Here is a 16,256-nt window from a genome sequence, read left to right on the forward strand (position 1 = left end):
AAATTCCTTACTTTTTCCCTCTTCCATTTTTGTGGTAATGCTGCAATTAGTTGGTTGTATTTTTGGGTAGAGCAGACATTTCCATATGTTTTGTTAGCTGCATGTGTGACATCACTCCACCAGTCCTATTTATGATATAATTTACAAAACTATACCTTTTTTAAACATTTTATTGAAAAAAACGTTGTTTTTTTTATCAATTAATATATTTGAGTTTAACCACAATATTTGTTGTATTATTTGTTCTGTCTGTTCAGGTGGATTAAACTGAAAATGCAACCAATTTTCTAAAGCTTGTTTAAAAAATAACAATATTTTGGAGATTATTTTGTTTTCAAATAACCGAAAGTGAGCAGTTGTAATCTGAATATAGGGAAAAAGACCATTATTGAACATGGGGTGAGACATTCTTACTAATTTACTAGAGAACCATTTCGGATATAAGTATAACTTTTGTATGACTGATGCCTTTGGCGAGAGGTCTAATGCTTTAATATTTAATAATTTCTGCCCTCCGAATTCATATTTGTTATATAAATAGGCCCTTTTAATTGTGTCTGGCATGCTATTCCAAATAAAATAGAACATTTTTTGTTGATATAATTTAAAAAGCAGGTCACTAGGTGTAGGCAAAACCATAAGCAAATAGTTAAACTGTGATATGACTAAAGAGTTAATCAGGGTGATTTTTCAACACAAATAGACAGGTATTTTCCTTTCAATGGTAGCAAGATAATATCTATTTTTTCTAACTTTCTATAACAATTTATTGGAGTGAGATCATTTCTTTCTTTTGGGATTTGTATACTGAGTATGTACACATCTCCGTCAGACCATTTTATTGGTAAACTACACGGTTATGTAAAAGTAGATTTTTTTTTGTGATCCAATACGTAATATCATAATTTTATTTAAATCCAGAGAGGTTAGCAAAAGTATCTAGATCCTCTATGAGGCCGTGGAGAGATTCTATTGTGGTTTTAAAAGAAAACATGAATCATCAGCGTACAATGACACCTTTGTTTTTAAGCTGGGGATTTCTAATCCCTTAATATTGTTGTTGGATCCAATTTTAACAGCTAACATTTCGCTGGCAATAATAAATAGATATGCCAATAGTGGACAACCTTGTTTAACTCCTCTTGACAGTTTAAAACTTTCTGAGATGTAGCCATTATTTACTATTTTACACCTAGTGTTACTATACATAACTTTAGCCCATTTTATAAGAGATTCTCCAAAATTGAAATATTCTAGGCATTTATATATAAACTCCAGATGTACTTTATCAAAAGCCTTTTCAAAATCAGCTATGAAAACCAGGCCTGGTGTCCCCGATAATTCCTAGTATTCTATTGTATCCAGTACTTGTCTTATATTATCTCTAATGTATTGTCCATGTAAAAAACCTGTCTGATTAGGATGAATAATATCTGACAATTCTTTTTTAATTCTATGTGCCAAGCATTTAGCTAGAATTTTTGCACCAGAACACTGAAGTGTAAGAGGTCTCCAATTTTTTAAATGGACTGGATCTTTATATATACCACTTGGATCCTGATTCAGTAATAATGATATCAGACCTTCTTGTTGCGTGGTTAAAACATGCTAATAAAGGTCCTCTGAGCATATAATTTTTTTTTAAACATATTTAGTATACTTTGTATACTTCCACTGGTATGCCATCCAGACCTGGAGTTTTCCCAGGCTTAAAGGCTTTAATTGCATCAAGAAGTTCCTCCTCTGTAATTTGGCCTCACATGAGTCTTTCTGTACAGCTGTTCATTTTACATTATTAATACGTAAAAAGTCCATATAATTAGCTATGGTTAGTGGAGCTGAAGAAGACTGAAATTAAAACATATTCTTAAAGTACTTCACTTCCTCTTTCAAAATATAGCTTGGCGAATCATGCGTGACTCCATTTGTAACACGTTTCAATACATTTTTTACATGTTGAAGATTGAAAAATAATTTGTCTGTATTTTTCCCCATATTCCATCCAGTTCGCTTTATTTTTATATATATACTACACTGGATCTTTCTTGAATAAGTTCCTCCATTTCTTTTAGTTTTTCTTCTAACTTGTGCTGTGCCTCTATGGTACAGTTTTTATTGCTATCTAACTGTACTGTTAGTCCATCAATTTCCTTTGTTAATATGGATTATTTTAACCTAAATTGCTTTTGTTTTATAGATGGCCTCTAAAGGCACATTTAAAAGTGTCCCATACAATAAGGGGATCTGCTGTACCTGTGTTATGTCGAAAAAAGTCAGTTATACTTTTTTCTGTCCTAGTTATAAAAAAAGAACGTTATAAACTATTCTGTCCTAGTTATAAACACGTTGTTATCCAGTAGGCTTTGATTACATTTCCAATATCCTCACCCACGTGGAAATTCAGTAAGAGTAATATATATGCCAATTATGTGATGATCCGACCGCATTCTGTCCCCTATCAACACTTTTTTGACACAAGAAAGAAAGTAATCAAGACGACTAGCTTGATTGAGCCTCCGCCATGTATATCTCACTAGGTCAGGGTATTAAACCTCCTCCGTGTATATCTCACTAGGTCAGGATATTAAACCTCCTCCATGTATATCTCACTAGGTCAGGATATTAAACCTCCTCCATGTATATCTCACTAGGTCAGAATATTAAACCTCCTCCATGTATATCTCACTAGGTCAGGATATTAAACCTCCTCCATGTATATCTCACTAGGTCAGGATATTAAACCTCCTCCATGTATATCTCACTAGGTCAGGATATTAAACCTCCTCCATGTATATCTCACTAGGTCAGGATATTAAACCTCCTCCATGTATATCTCACTAGGTCAGGGTATTAAACCTCCTCCATGTATATCCTGTTGGGGCTCGGGGGCAGTATTGAGACATTTTGAAAAAAATATGTGCCCATTTTTAACTGCCTCCTACACCAACTCAGAAGCTAGGATATGCATATTATTAACACATTCGAATAGAAAACACTCTGAATTTTCTAAAACAGTTTGAATGGTGTCTGTAAGTATAACAAAACTCATATTGCAGGCAAAAACCTGTGAAAAATAGATCCAAAAAAATTAGAATTTTGTGACTGTACTATTTAGTGTCATTGTTTTATAGATACCATAGTGAGAAAGGATTCATTTCGCAACACCTACGGCTTCCACTAGATGTCAACGATCTTTATAAAGTTGTTTGAAGCGTCTATGATAAACAGAGAGCAAATTAGAATCCAAGGAAGTTGACATGTCATCACTTCATTTTTTTGCGCCTGCGCATAAATCTGAGAAACGTGAGTTTGTCATCATTTTTTATCTAGACATAGGATAGGTTGTGTGAAAATATTACTGATGTTTAACGTTAAAAATGGACCAAAAGATTAATGCTAAACAACATTTGACATGTTTGAACGAACATAAATAGATTATTTACTAGGTTTTTTTAGCTTTTCGGCGTGATTTTACCAGCCCCCAACCACGTTTTGTGGGAGCATAATGAACGCTAAGTACTTGGTGTTATTTGGACATAAATTATGAACTTTGTCAAAAGAAACCACATTTGTTCCGGACCTGGAATGCCTTCCGGACCTGGGATCCTGCCTTCTGATGGAGATAATCAAAGGTAAGGGGGTATTTACAATGTTATTATCGATTTTAGATGATGCTAACTGTATAGCATAGCCTGTTGTTCTTAGCATAGCACCCCGTTTATTGCAAAATGTGATTTCCCAGTAAAGTTATTTTGAGATCTGGCCATTCGGTAGCAATTACGAGATGATAATATATTATTCTTTGAATGACAATATTATAATTTACCAATGTTTTCGAATAGTAATTTTGTTATGTTCACCGGAAGCATTTCAGAGAAGAAAAAATCTGAATTTCACGCTACTGTAAAATGCTGTTTTTGGATATAAATATGAACTTGATGGAACAAAAAATGCATGTATTGTATAACATAATGTCCTAGGAGTGTCATCTGATGGAGATTGACAAAAGTTAGTGCATAATTCAAGCTGGTTTCTGCTTTTGGTGACGCCTGACCTTGAATTGAAAATGGATGTTTGTACTTTTGTGGCTATGTACTGTCCTAACATAATCTAACTTTATGCTTTTGCCGTAAAGCCTCTTTGAAAATCGAACAATGTGGTTAGATTAAGGAGATGTTTATCATTTAAATTGTGTAAAATAGTTGATTGTTTGAGAAATTGAAATTATTCGATTTTTGATGTTTTGAATTTCCAGCCTTGTTAGCAATCCCGGCTCGGGGTTCATTGCTAACCTGTAGCCCCAACAGGATATCTCACTAGGTCAGGATAATAAACCTCCTCCATGTATATCTCACTAGGTCAGGGTATTAAACCTCCTCCATGTATATCTCACTAGGTCAGGATATTAAACCTCCTCCATGTATATCTCACTAGGTCAGGATATTAAACCTCCTCCATGTATATCTGACTAGGTCAGGATATTAAACCTCCTCCATGTATATCTCACTAGGTCAGGGTATTAAACCTCCTCCATGTATATCTCACTAGGTCAGGATATTAAACCTCCTCCATGTATATCTCACTAGGTCAGGATATTAAACCTCCTCCATGTATATCTCACTAGGTCAGGATATTAAACCTCCTCCATGTATATCTCACTAGGTCAGGGTATTTAAGTCTCCATATATCCACTAATTCCAACATATCCATCGCATTCATGAGTGTGTCTGATGGTGATAGTTTGTAGTGTGATTTCCTTTACGGTCCATAGAGGTATTTAAGACCGTATTAAAATCTCCCACCATAATAATAGAGTCTAGTGTTGCTTGCAGAGTTGATCAATTCTTATATATATTTTCAAAGAAGCTTGGATCATCATTATTCGGACCGTATAGGTTAACCTCTTGGGGCTAGGTGGGACGCTAGCGTGCCACCTGTGGTGCACTCCATCAACAGCAGGTGCATTTCAAGAGCGGCAAATTTGAATCCAAATAAATGTCAAAATTCAAATTTTTCAAAAATACAACTATGTTACACCATTTGAAAGATAAACATCTCCTTAATCTAACCACGTTTTACGATTTCAAAAAGGTTTTACGGCGAAAGCATAAATTTAGAGTATGTTAGGACAGTACATTTACAAGAGTTGTGTGTAATGTTTTGTCAAGTCAAAGACAGGGTCACCAAAACCATAAAACCAGCTAAAATGATACACTAACCTTTTACAATCTCCATCAGATGACACTCCTAGGACATTATGTTAGACAATGCATGCATTTTTAGTTCTATCAAGTTCATATTTATATACAAAAACAGCGTTTTACTATGGCATTGATGTTGAGGAAATCGTTTCCCTCCAATAACCGGCAGTCAAGTCAGCGTCACAAATTAAATAATTAAAATTAGAAAACATTGGTAAAATATTATATTGTCATTTAAAGAATTATAGATTTACATCTTTTGAACGCAATCAACTTGCCAGATTTAAAAATAACCTTACTGGGAAATCACACTTTGCAATAATCTGAGCACTGTGCCCAGAAAAATACGCGTTGCGATACAGACTAGACGTCATGTTGGGGAGATCTAAAATCGAAAATACTATGTAAATAATCCATTACCTTTGATTCTCTTCATCAGATGTCACTTCCAGGTATCACAGGTCCATAACGAATGTAGTTTTGTTCAAAAAAGCTCATCATTTATGTCCAAAAATCTCCGTCTCGTTAGCACATGATGTAAGCCAGCCGGACTTCTCGTCATGAACGAGGGGAAAAAATATATTTCCGTTCGTTCAAACATGTCAAACGTTGTATAGCATAAATCATTAGGGCCTTTTTTAACCAGAACATGAATAATATTCAAGGTGGACGAATGCATAGCCTTTTATAACGTATTGGAACGAGGGTACCCAACATGAAGTAGCGCGCCAGGTGTCTAATGGGACATCACCGTTCCATGGCTCTTGTTCGGTCAGATCTCCCTCCAGAAGACTCAAAACACTTTGTAAAGGCTGGTGACATCTAGTGGAAGCAATAGGAAGTGCCAAAATATTCCTAAACCCCTGTGTTTTTCAATGGGATAGGTTTAAAATCAATACAACACATCAGGTATCCACTTCCTGTCAGAAAATGTCTCAGGGTTTTGCCTGCCAAATGAGTTCTGTTATACTCACAGACACCATTCAAACAGTTTTGGAAACTTTAGAGTGTTTTCTATCCATATATAATAAGTATATGCATATTCTAGTTACTGGGTAGGATTAGTAACCAGATTAAATCGGGTACATTTTTTTTTATCCAGACGTGCAAATGCTGCCCCCTAGACCCAACAGGTTAATAAGCCATATTTGTTTATTGTGGATAAAGAGTTACCTGTCTAACAGAACACAGAGAGTGTTCTTAAATGGAAGCCTCTCAAACATAATCCAGGTTTAATCAGGAATTCCCCAGGGCAGCTGTTTAGGCCCCTTACTTTTTTCAATCGTTACTAATGACATGCCACGTTTATGTATGCGGATTACTCAACATTTTACACATCAGCTATGACTCAAACTTTACACATCAGCTACAACAGCGAGTGAAATCCCTGCAACACTTAACAAAGACCTGCAATTAGTTTCAGAATGGATGGCAAGTAATAAGTTAGTCCTAAATATTTATAAAACTGAAAGCATTGTATTTGACACAAATCGTTCACTAAACCCTAAACCCCAACTAAATCTTGTAATAAATCAAGTGGAAAGTGAGCAAGTTGAGATGTCTAAACTGCTTGGAGTAACCCTGGATTGTAAACTGTCATGGTCAAAACATGTTGCTACAAGAGTTGCTAAGATGAGAATTCTGTCCATCATAAAGCGATGCTCTGCCTTCTTAACAACACTATCAACAAGGCAGGTCCTACAGGCCCTAGTTTCTACCTTCTTAACAACACTATCAACAAGGCACTAGTTTTGTCACACCTGGACTACTGTTCAGTTGTGTGGTCAGGTGCCACAAAGAGGGACCTCTGAAAATTACAATAGGCTCAGAACAGGGCAGCACGGCTTGGCCTTAAAATGTAGACGGAGAGATTACATTAATAATATGTATGTAAATCTCTCCCGGCTCAAAGTGGAGGAGAATATTGACTTCATCAATTCTTGTTTTTGTGAGAAGTGTTGACATGCTGAATGCTCTGAGGTGTCTGTTTAAACTACTAACACACAGCTCGGACACCCATGCATACTCCAAAAGACATGCCACCAGAGGTCTCTTCCCAATCCCCAAGGCCAGGACAGACTATGGGAGGCGCACAGTACTACAAAGAGCCCTGACTACAGTGGTTCCTCCTTTAAAAGTTGCGTCATACTGCGGTACACCTTGCGTCATACTGCGGTACATGGGATTGATAAAAAAAAAATGGCTTAATTAATTTGATTAATGTTATGGTATTTCTATTCAGAGAAAAACAAAAAACAAAATCCTCAGTGTTTCCCTTAGGATGGAATGGAAAATATCGCGCTGTACAACGTGACGGTCAGAGGAAGGCTACAGCTTAAGAGGATTGGAGGATTCTAAATTAATAACATTTCCACCCCCTAAATGTAGTGTAACCGATACTCATTTCGCCTATGGTAGGCCTACAGTATATCTACAAATATTTTGCTCAATGATGTGGCTCTCCACCAATAATTACATTTAGAGGATTGGAGGATTCTACATTAATACCTAAGGGGCATTTTCCGTTAGGATCTGTGAGAATATCTAAGTGGCTTTTATATCATTCTAAATTAATAATAAATAATAATAATAATAATAATAATCGCTTTATTTAAAAAGTAACAATATATTTGGAGAGTTAATTTTCATTTAACCTAGAGTGAGCGAGAAAAAGGCAAGTCTTGAATATGGGGTGAGACATTCTCACTAATTTGTAAATAAAGCCAGTTATTTAGAATTATTTATTTCTGGAGAAATCTAACTTTATTATGCAGCAGACATCACCTGCTTATATTCAGTCAACACATATATATTTAGAATATCATGGAATATAATTTAACATTTTTGTTTCTCCATGCTTGTCTCAGAGCAGCGCGAAACGGTGCTGAAATAGATGTCCACAGCAGGAAGCCTACATATAACGATATTTTGGAGATTTTAAACGACAGTGAGCAATTGTAATCTGAATAAAGTTCAACATAATATATGTAAAGGCCAAAATATAATTGTTCTTAACCTGTTAGGGCTAGGGGGCAGCATTTGCACGTCTGGATAAAAAAAATGTACCCGATTTAATCTGGTTACTAATCCTACCCAGTAACTAGAATATGCATATACTTATTATATATGGATAGAAAACACTCTAAAGTTTCTAAAACTGTTTGAATGGTGTCTGTGAGTATAACAGAACTCATTTGGCAGGCAAAACCCTGAGACATTTTCTGACAGGAAGTGGATACCTGATGTGTTGTATTGACTTTAAACCTATCCCATTGAAAAACACAGGGGTTTAGGAATATTTTGGCACTTCCTATTGCTTCCACTAGATGTCACCAGCCTTTACAAAGTGTTTTGAGTCTTCTGGAGGGAGATCTGACCGAACAAGAGCCATGGAACGATGATGTCCCATTAGACACCTGGCGCGCGAGTTCATGTTGGGTACCCTCGTTCCAATACGTTATAAAAGAGTATGCATTCGTCCACCTTGAATATTATTCATGTTCTGGTTAAAAAGGCCCTAATGATTTATGCTATACAACGTTTGACATGTTTGAACGAACGGAAATATATTTTTTCCCCTCGTTCATGACGAGAAGTCCGGCTGGCTTAGATCATGTGCGAACAAGACAGAGATTTTTGGACATAAATGATGAGCTTTTTTGAACAAAACTACATTCGTTATGGACCTGTGATACCTGGAAGTGACATCTGATGAAGAGAATCAAAGGTAATGGATTATTTACATAGTATTTTCGATTTTAGATCTCCCCAACATGACGTCTAGTCTGTATCGCAACGCGTATTTTTCTGGGCGCAGTGCTCAGATTATTGCAAAGTGTGATTTCCCAGTAAGGTTATTTTTAAATCTGGCAAGTTGATTGCGTTCAAGAGATGTAAATCTATAATTCTTTAAATGACAATATAATATTTTACCAATGTTTTCTAATTTTAATTATTTAATTTGTGACGCTGACTTGACTGCCGGTTATTGGAGGGAAACGATTTCCTCAACATCAATGCCATAGTAAAACGCTGTTTTTGGATATAAATATGAACTTGATAGAACTAAAAATGCATGCATTGTCTAACATAATGTCCTAGGAGTGTCATCTGATGGAGATTGTAAAAGGTTAGTGCATCATTTTAGCTGGTTTTATGGTTTTGGTGACCCTGTCTTTGACTTGACAAAACATTACACACAACTCTTGTAAATGTACTGTCCTAACATACTCTAAATTTATGCTTTCGCCGTAAAACCTTTTTGAAATCGTAAAACGTGGTTAGATTAAGGAGATGTTTATCTTTCAAATGGTGTAAAATAGTTGTATTTTTGAAAAATTTGAATTTTGACATTTATTTGGATTCAAATTTGCCGCTCTTGAAATGCACCTGCTGTTGATGGAGTGCACCACGGGTGGCACGCTAGCGTAAAAATAACCTTACTGGGAAATCACACTTTGCAATAATCTGAGCACTGCGCCCAGAAAAATACGCGTTGCGATACAGACTAGACGTCATGTTGGGGAGATCTAAAATCGAAAATACTATGTAAATAATCCATTACCTTTGATTCTCTTCATCAGATGTCACTTCCAGGTATCACAGGTCCATAACGAATGTAGTTTTGTTCAAAAAAGCTCATCATTTATGTCCAAAAATCTCCGTCTTGTTAGCACATGATCTAAGCCAGCCGGACTTCTCGTCATGAACGAGGGGAAAAAAATATATTTACGTTCGTTCAAACATGTCAAACGTTGTATAGCATAAATCATTAGGGCCTTTTTTAACCAGAACATGAATAATATTCAAGGTGGACGAATGCATACTCTTTTATAACGTATTGGAACGAGGGTACCCAACATGAACTCGCGCGCCAGGTGTCTAATGGGACATCATCGTTCCATGGCTCTTGTTCGGTCAGATCTCCCTCCAGAAGACTCAAAACACTTTGTAAAGGCTGGTGACATCTAGTGGAAGCAATAGGAAGTGCCAAAATATTCCTCAGCCCCTGTGTTTTTCAATGGGATAGGTTTAAAGGTAATACAACACATCAGGTATCCACTTCCTGTCAGAAAATGTCTCAGGGTTTTGCCTGCCAAATGAGTTCTGTTATACTCACAGACACCATTCAAACAGTTTTAGAAACTTTAGAGTGTTTTCTATCCATATATAATAAGTATATGCATATTCTAGTTACTGGGTAGGATTAGTAACCAGATTAAATCGGGTACATTTTTTTTTATCCAGACGTGCAAATGCTGCCCCCTAGCCCTAACAGGTTAACTGACTTGCCTATTTAAATAAAGCTAAGAGCATAACATTTCTGTACGCTATTTTTTTAAATTCTAGTCTAACCAATATCCAAAAGGAGATTAAGTGGAAATAAAAATCTCATTGATTTATCAAGACCAGTCCCCATGCTTGTCTCATGCTTGTCTCAGAGCAGCGCAAAACAGCATTTTCAAAAAGTATTTTTACCATTATTTTATTAACGAAAGCATAAAGATTTTGATGAAGAAATATTGTTTGCTTCTAACTTCAATATGCTCTTTAAATAATTAAGACCTACACCACTTTTAACAGCACATTACTCAACACTAGTGAGACTAATTTCACCTATGGTAGGCCTATAGTATATCTAAAAATCATTTTTTCAATGATGTGACTCTCTGCCAATAATTACATTTAGAGGATTGGAGGATTCTAAGTTAATATCTAAGGGACATTTTCCATTAGGATTTGTGAGAATATCTGAGGGGCTTTTATATCATTCTAAATGAATTAATAATAATAATACTAATCGCTTTGTTTAAAAAGTAACAATATTTTGGAGATTATTTATTTTTAAACTATCCTAAAGTTAGCGAGAAAAAGACCATTATTGAACATGTGAGACATTCTCACTAATTTGTAAATTAAGCCAGTTTGTTATTTATTTATGTTTTTAGAGGGAGAGAAAAGTCCACCGTCGCCTCATGGTTACGGCCCGGCAAGGGTATCGAACCAGCATCTGTAGCAACGCAGCTGGCACTGCGAAGCAGTGTCTTAGACCGCTGCGCCACTCCGTTAGGAGAATATGGCACTGTACAACGTGACCATTTTCACACCATTGGCGCCGGAGGAGATGGCCGCCGTTTTACGGTCTCCTAACCAATTGTACTATTATGTGTTTTTATTCGCGATATTTGTAACTTATTTTGTACATAATGTTTCTGCCACCGTATCTTACGGCAGAAAATAACTTCTGGATATCAGGACAGCGATCACTCACCTCGGATTAAACTAAGATTTTTTCAACAACAAGCAAGACTCCCACGATATTCTCCAAACACCCCACAGGGCAGACATCCAAATTATTCGTAAAAGGAAGCGACGCAGAGGAAGAAGAGCCGGATGCCTCGTCTGGACCCGCAGAAGGCAACTAGGAAAGCTGCTGTTACCATCAATACTACTCGCCAACGTGCAATCATTGGACAATAAACTAGACGAGGTACGATCACGAAAATCCTACCAAAGGGACATCAAAAACTGTAATATCCTATGTTTCACGGAATCGTGGCTGAATGACGACATGGATATTCAGCTAGCGGGATACATGGCACACTCCGGTAAGATGGGGGGGGTGCAGCCTGTGCATATTTGTAAACAACAGCTGGTGCACGGAATCTAAGGAAGTCTCTAGATTTTGCTCGCCTGAAGTAGAGTATATTGTGATAAATTGCAGGCCACACTACTTGCCTAGAGAGTTCTCAGCTATACTTTTCGTGGCTGTTTATTTACCACCACAAACAGATAATGGCACTAAGACCACACTCAGTCAGCTGTATAAGGAAATAAGCAAACAGGAAACCACTCACCCAGAGGCGGCGCTCCTAGTGGCCGGAGACTTTAATGCAGGGAAACTTAAATCAGTTCTACCAGATCTCTATCAACATGTTAAATGTGCAACCAGAGGGAGAAATAATTCTAGATCACCTGTACTCCACACACAGAGACGCGTACAAAGCTCTCCCTCGCCCTCCATTTGGTAAATCCGACCACAACTCTATCCTCCTGATTCCTGCTTACAAGCAAAAATTAAAGCAGGAAGCACCAGTGACAAGGTCAATAAAACAATGGTCAGATGAAGCAGATGCGAAACTACAGGACTGTTTTGCTATCACAGACTGGAACATGTTCTGGGATTCTTCTGATGGCATTGAGGAGTACACCACACAAGTCACTGGCTTCATCAATAAGTGCATTGAGGACGTCGTCCCCACAGTGACTGTACGTACATACCCCAACCAGAAGCCATGGATTACAGGCAACATTCGCACTGAGCTAAAGGGTAGAGCTGCCTCTTTCAAGGTGCGGGACTCTAACCCAGAAGCTTACAAGAAATCCCGCTATGCCCTGCGACGAACCATCAAACAGGCAAAGCGTCAATACAGGGCTAAGATTGAATCATACTACACCAGCTCCAATGCTCGTCGGATGTGGCAGGGCTTGCAAACTATTACAGACTACAAAGGTAAGCACAGCCGCGAGCTGCCCAGTGACACGAGCCTACCAGACGAGCTAAATCACTTCTATGCTCATATCGAGGCAAGCAACACTGAGGCATTCATGAGAGCATCAGCTGTTCCGGACGACTGTGTGATCACGCTCTCCGTAGCCGACATGAGTAAGACCTTTAAACAGGTCAACATTCACAAGGCTGCGGGGCCAGATGGATTACCAGGACGTGTGCTCCAGACATGTGCTGACCAACTGGCAGGTGTCTTCACTGACATTTTCAACATGTCCCTGATTGAGTCTGTAATACAGATGATGCAATCTCTATTGCACTCCACACTGCCCTTTCCCACCTGGACAAAAGGAACACCTATGTGAGAATGCTATTCATTGACTACAGCTCAGCGTTCGACACCATAGTACCCTCAAAGCTCATCACTAAGCTAAGGATCCTGGGACTAAACACCTCCCTCTGCAACTGGATCCTGGACTTCCTGCTGGGCCGCCCCCAGGTGGTGAGGGTAGGTAGCAACACATCTGCCACACTGATCCTCAACACTGGAGCTCCCCAGGGGTGCGTGCTCAGTCCCCTCCTGTATTCCCTGTTCACCCACAACTGCATGGCCAGGCACGACTCCAACACCATCATTAAGTTTGCTGACGACACAACAGTGGTAGGCCTGATCACCGACAACGACGAGACAGCCTATAGGGAGGAGGTCAGAGACCTGGCTGGGTGGTGCCAGAATAACAACCTATCCCTCAACGTAACCAAGACTAAGGAGATGATTGTGGACTACAGGAAAAGGAGCACCGAACACGCCCCCATTCACATCAACGGGGCTGTAGTGGAGCAGGTTGAGAGCTTCAAATTCCTTGGTGTCCACATCAACAACAAATTAGAATGGTCCAAACACACCAAGACAGTCGTGACAAAGCCTATTTCCCCTCAGGAAACTAAAAAGATTTGGCATGGGTCCTAAGATCCTCAAAAGGTTCTACAGTTGCAACATCGAGAGCATCCTGACCGGTTGCATCACTGCCTGGTACAGCAATTGCTCGGCCTCCGACCACAAGGCACTACAGAGGGTAGTGCATACGGCCCAGTACATCACTGGGGCAAAGCTGCCTGCCATCCAGGACCTCTACACCAGGCGGTGTCAGAGGAAGGCCCTGAAAATTGTCAAAGACCCCAGCCACCCCAGTCATAGACTGTTCTCTCTACTACCGCATGACAAGCGGTACCGGAGTGCCAAGTCTAGGACAAAAAGGCTTCTCAACAGTTTTACCCCCAAGCCATAAGACTATTTGCATTGTCTATTTGTATTCAGCGTTTCACTGTAAGGTATACACTTGTTGTATTCAGCATTTCACTATAAGGTCTACTGCACCTGTTGTATTCAGCATTTTACTGTAAGGTCTACACTTGTTGTATTCAGCATTTCACTGTAAGGTCTACTACACCTGTTGTATTCAGCATTTCACTGTAAGGTCTACTACACCTGTTGTATTCAGCATTTCACTGTAAGGTCTACTACACCTGTTGTATTCAGCATTTCACTGTAAGGTCTACATCTGTTGTATTCAGCATTTCACTGTAAGGTCTACTACACCTGTTGTATTCAGCATTTCACTGTAAGGTCTACTACACCTGTTGTATTCAGCATTTCACTGTAAGGTCTACACTTGTTGTATTCAGCATTTCACTCTAAGGTCTACCTACACCGGTTGTATTCGGCGCACGTGACAAATAAACTTTGATTGGATTTAATCACAGTCAGTTGAAGAAACATGACAGTTGAAGAAACAGACAGTTGAAGAAACATGAGTGGACTTATGGAAAGGCTCTGTAAGACATTATATATCAGTGTTCGTCAACTAGGTTCGGCCTCGGGCCAAAGTTTTTCTGAGCCAATAGTCAGCAGGCCAGAACATAATAAGTATATAATATTAGCACAATTAATTGGACTGCACTACAAATGTAACATGTTTAACACGTACGCTTAGTACATAATAAATTCAGGGACAATAAGATAATATTTTTGATCTGATTAGGCTTATAAAATCACTGTCTCTATTCAATTATTATTTTTGTCTATTTCTCTGTGCGTTGATTGGTGGGCAAAAACAGGTCTATAGTACGTAGCCTACTGTAGGCTACACTACTTTTTAACGTCAACATTTGTTCAGATAATTTGCTTTGATAGATAAAATGTTGCTCTAAAAAAGTACCGAGAAGAAAGGTGGATAATGAAAATTGAAGTTTCAGAGAAGAATGTACAGAAAGATATGCGTTCATCTCTCCATCTTTTCTCAATAACAAGCCAGTGTGTCTTATTTGCAATGTCAATATCTCTGTTTGCAAATAATTCAATCTCAGATATAATTATGAATTCAAGCATAGACCTTTCGGTGGTATTCCCGCCCCATATAGAGGCCCGACGCAGAAACATTGAATCATTAACTGCAAGCTGCACACACAGATTTATTTTGGCTGGACATATTTTGTAACTTTAAACGTGTTAAATCTGCAGTTACAAGGAAGAGGGAAACAGTCGTGGACATGGTGGATAAATTTGAAGCCTTTACTAGGAAGCTTGAGTCCAGACACATTAAACATTAAGTCTCCTAGAGCTGTCCAGATGTAACCGATGTGAAATGGCTAGTTAGTTAGCGGTGGTGCGCGCTAATAGCGTTTCAATTGGTGACGTCACTCGCTCTGAGACTTGAAGTAGGGTTTCCCCTTGCGTTGCAAGGGCCGCGGCTTTTGTGGCGCGATGGGTAATGATGGTTCGTGGGGAGTCAGTTGTTGATGTGTGCAAGGGTCCCTGGTTCGAGCCCGGGTTGGGGCGAAGAGAGGGACGGAACCTACACTGTTACACTAGGAAGCTTGAGTTGTTGGATTTGGATCTGGCCGCAGCGTTGTCACAGAGGTGATGGAAGATTTCATCAAGCAGCTGAGGGACAACTTCTCCACCAGATCTGAAGACCACAGCATGCCCAAGGATATCGTTCTAATATTATTGTGAGAGGTTATTCTGGGATATTTACATCTCATGCTGACAGTATGTTCTGTTTGTTCTGTCGTTACAAGAGCAGGCTATCCTGACACAGACAGCCTTTTTTTCTTTAAATAATTGTTTTATGTAGGATGCTACATTTTTGACCAGTTGCAATTGTAGGTAGGGCTAATAAAACACATTCTACTGCTATTAGGCTGTTAAGGCTGTTAAGCCACATAGCCTACCTCAGCCAGTTAAGTTAGCCTACCTCAGCCGTCTCCGTCAAGGTCACACAAGTTGAGGTAAACGTCTCCTTCATCGTCACACAAGATGAGGTAAACATCTCCTTTATGGTCACCCAAGTTGAGGTAAACGTCTCCTTCCTCCCCTCATATGATGAGTGGTATAGTCTTAACCCCCCCTCATATGATGAGTGGTATAGTCTTAACCCCCCCTCTCATATGATGAGTGGTATAGTCTTAACCCCCCCCCCCCTCTCATATGATGAGTGGTATAGTCTTAACCCCCCCTCACATGATGACGGGTATAGTCTTAA

Source organism: Salmo salar, chromosome ssa15, assembly GCF_905237065.1.
Source record: "Salmo salar chromosome ssa15, Ssal_v3.1, whole genome shotgun sequence".
Lineage (NCBI taxonomy): Eukaryota > Metazoa > Chordata > Actinopteri > Salmoniformes > Salmonidae > Salmo > Salmo salar.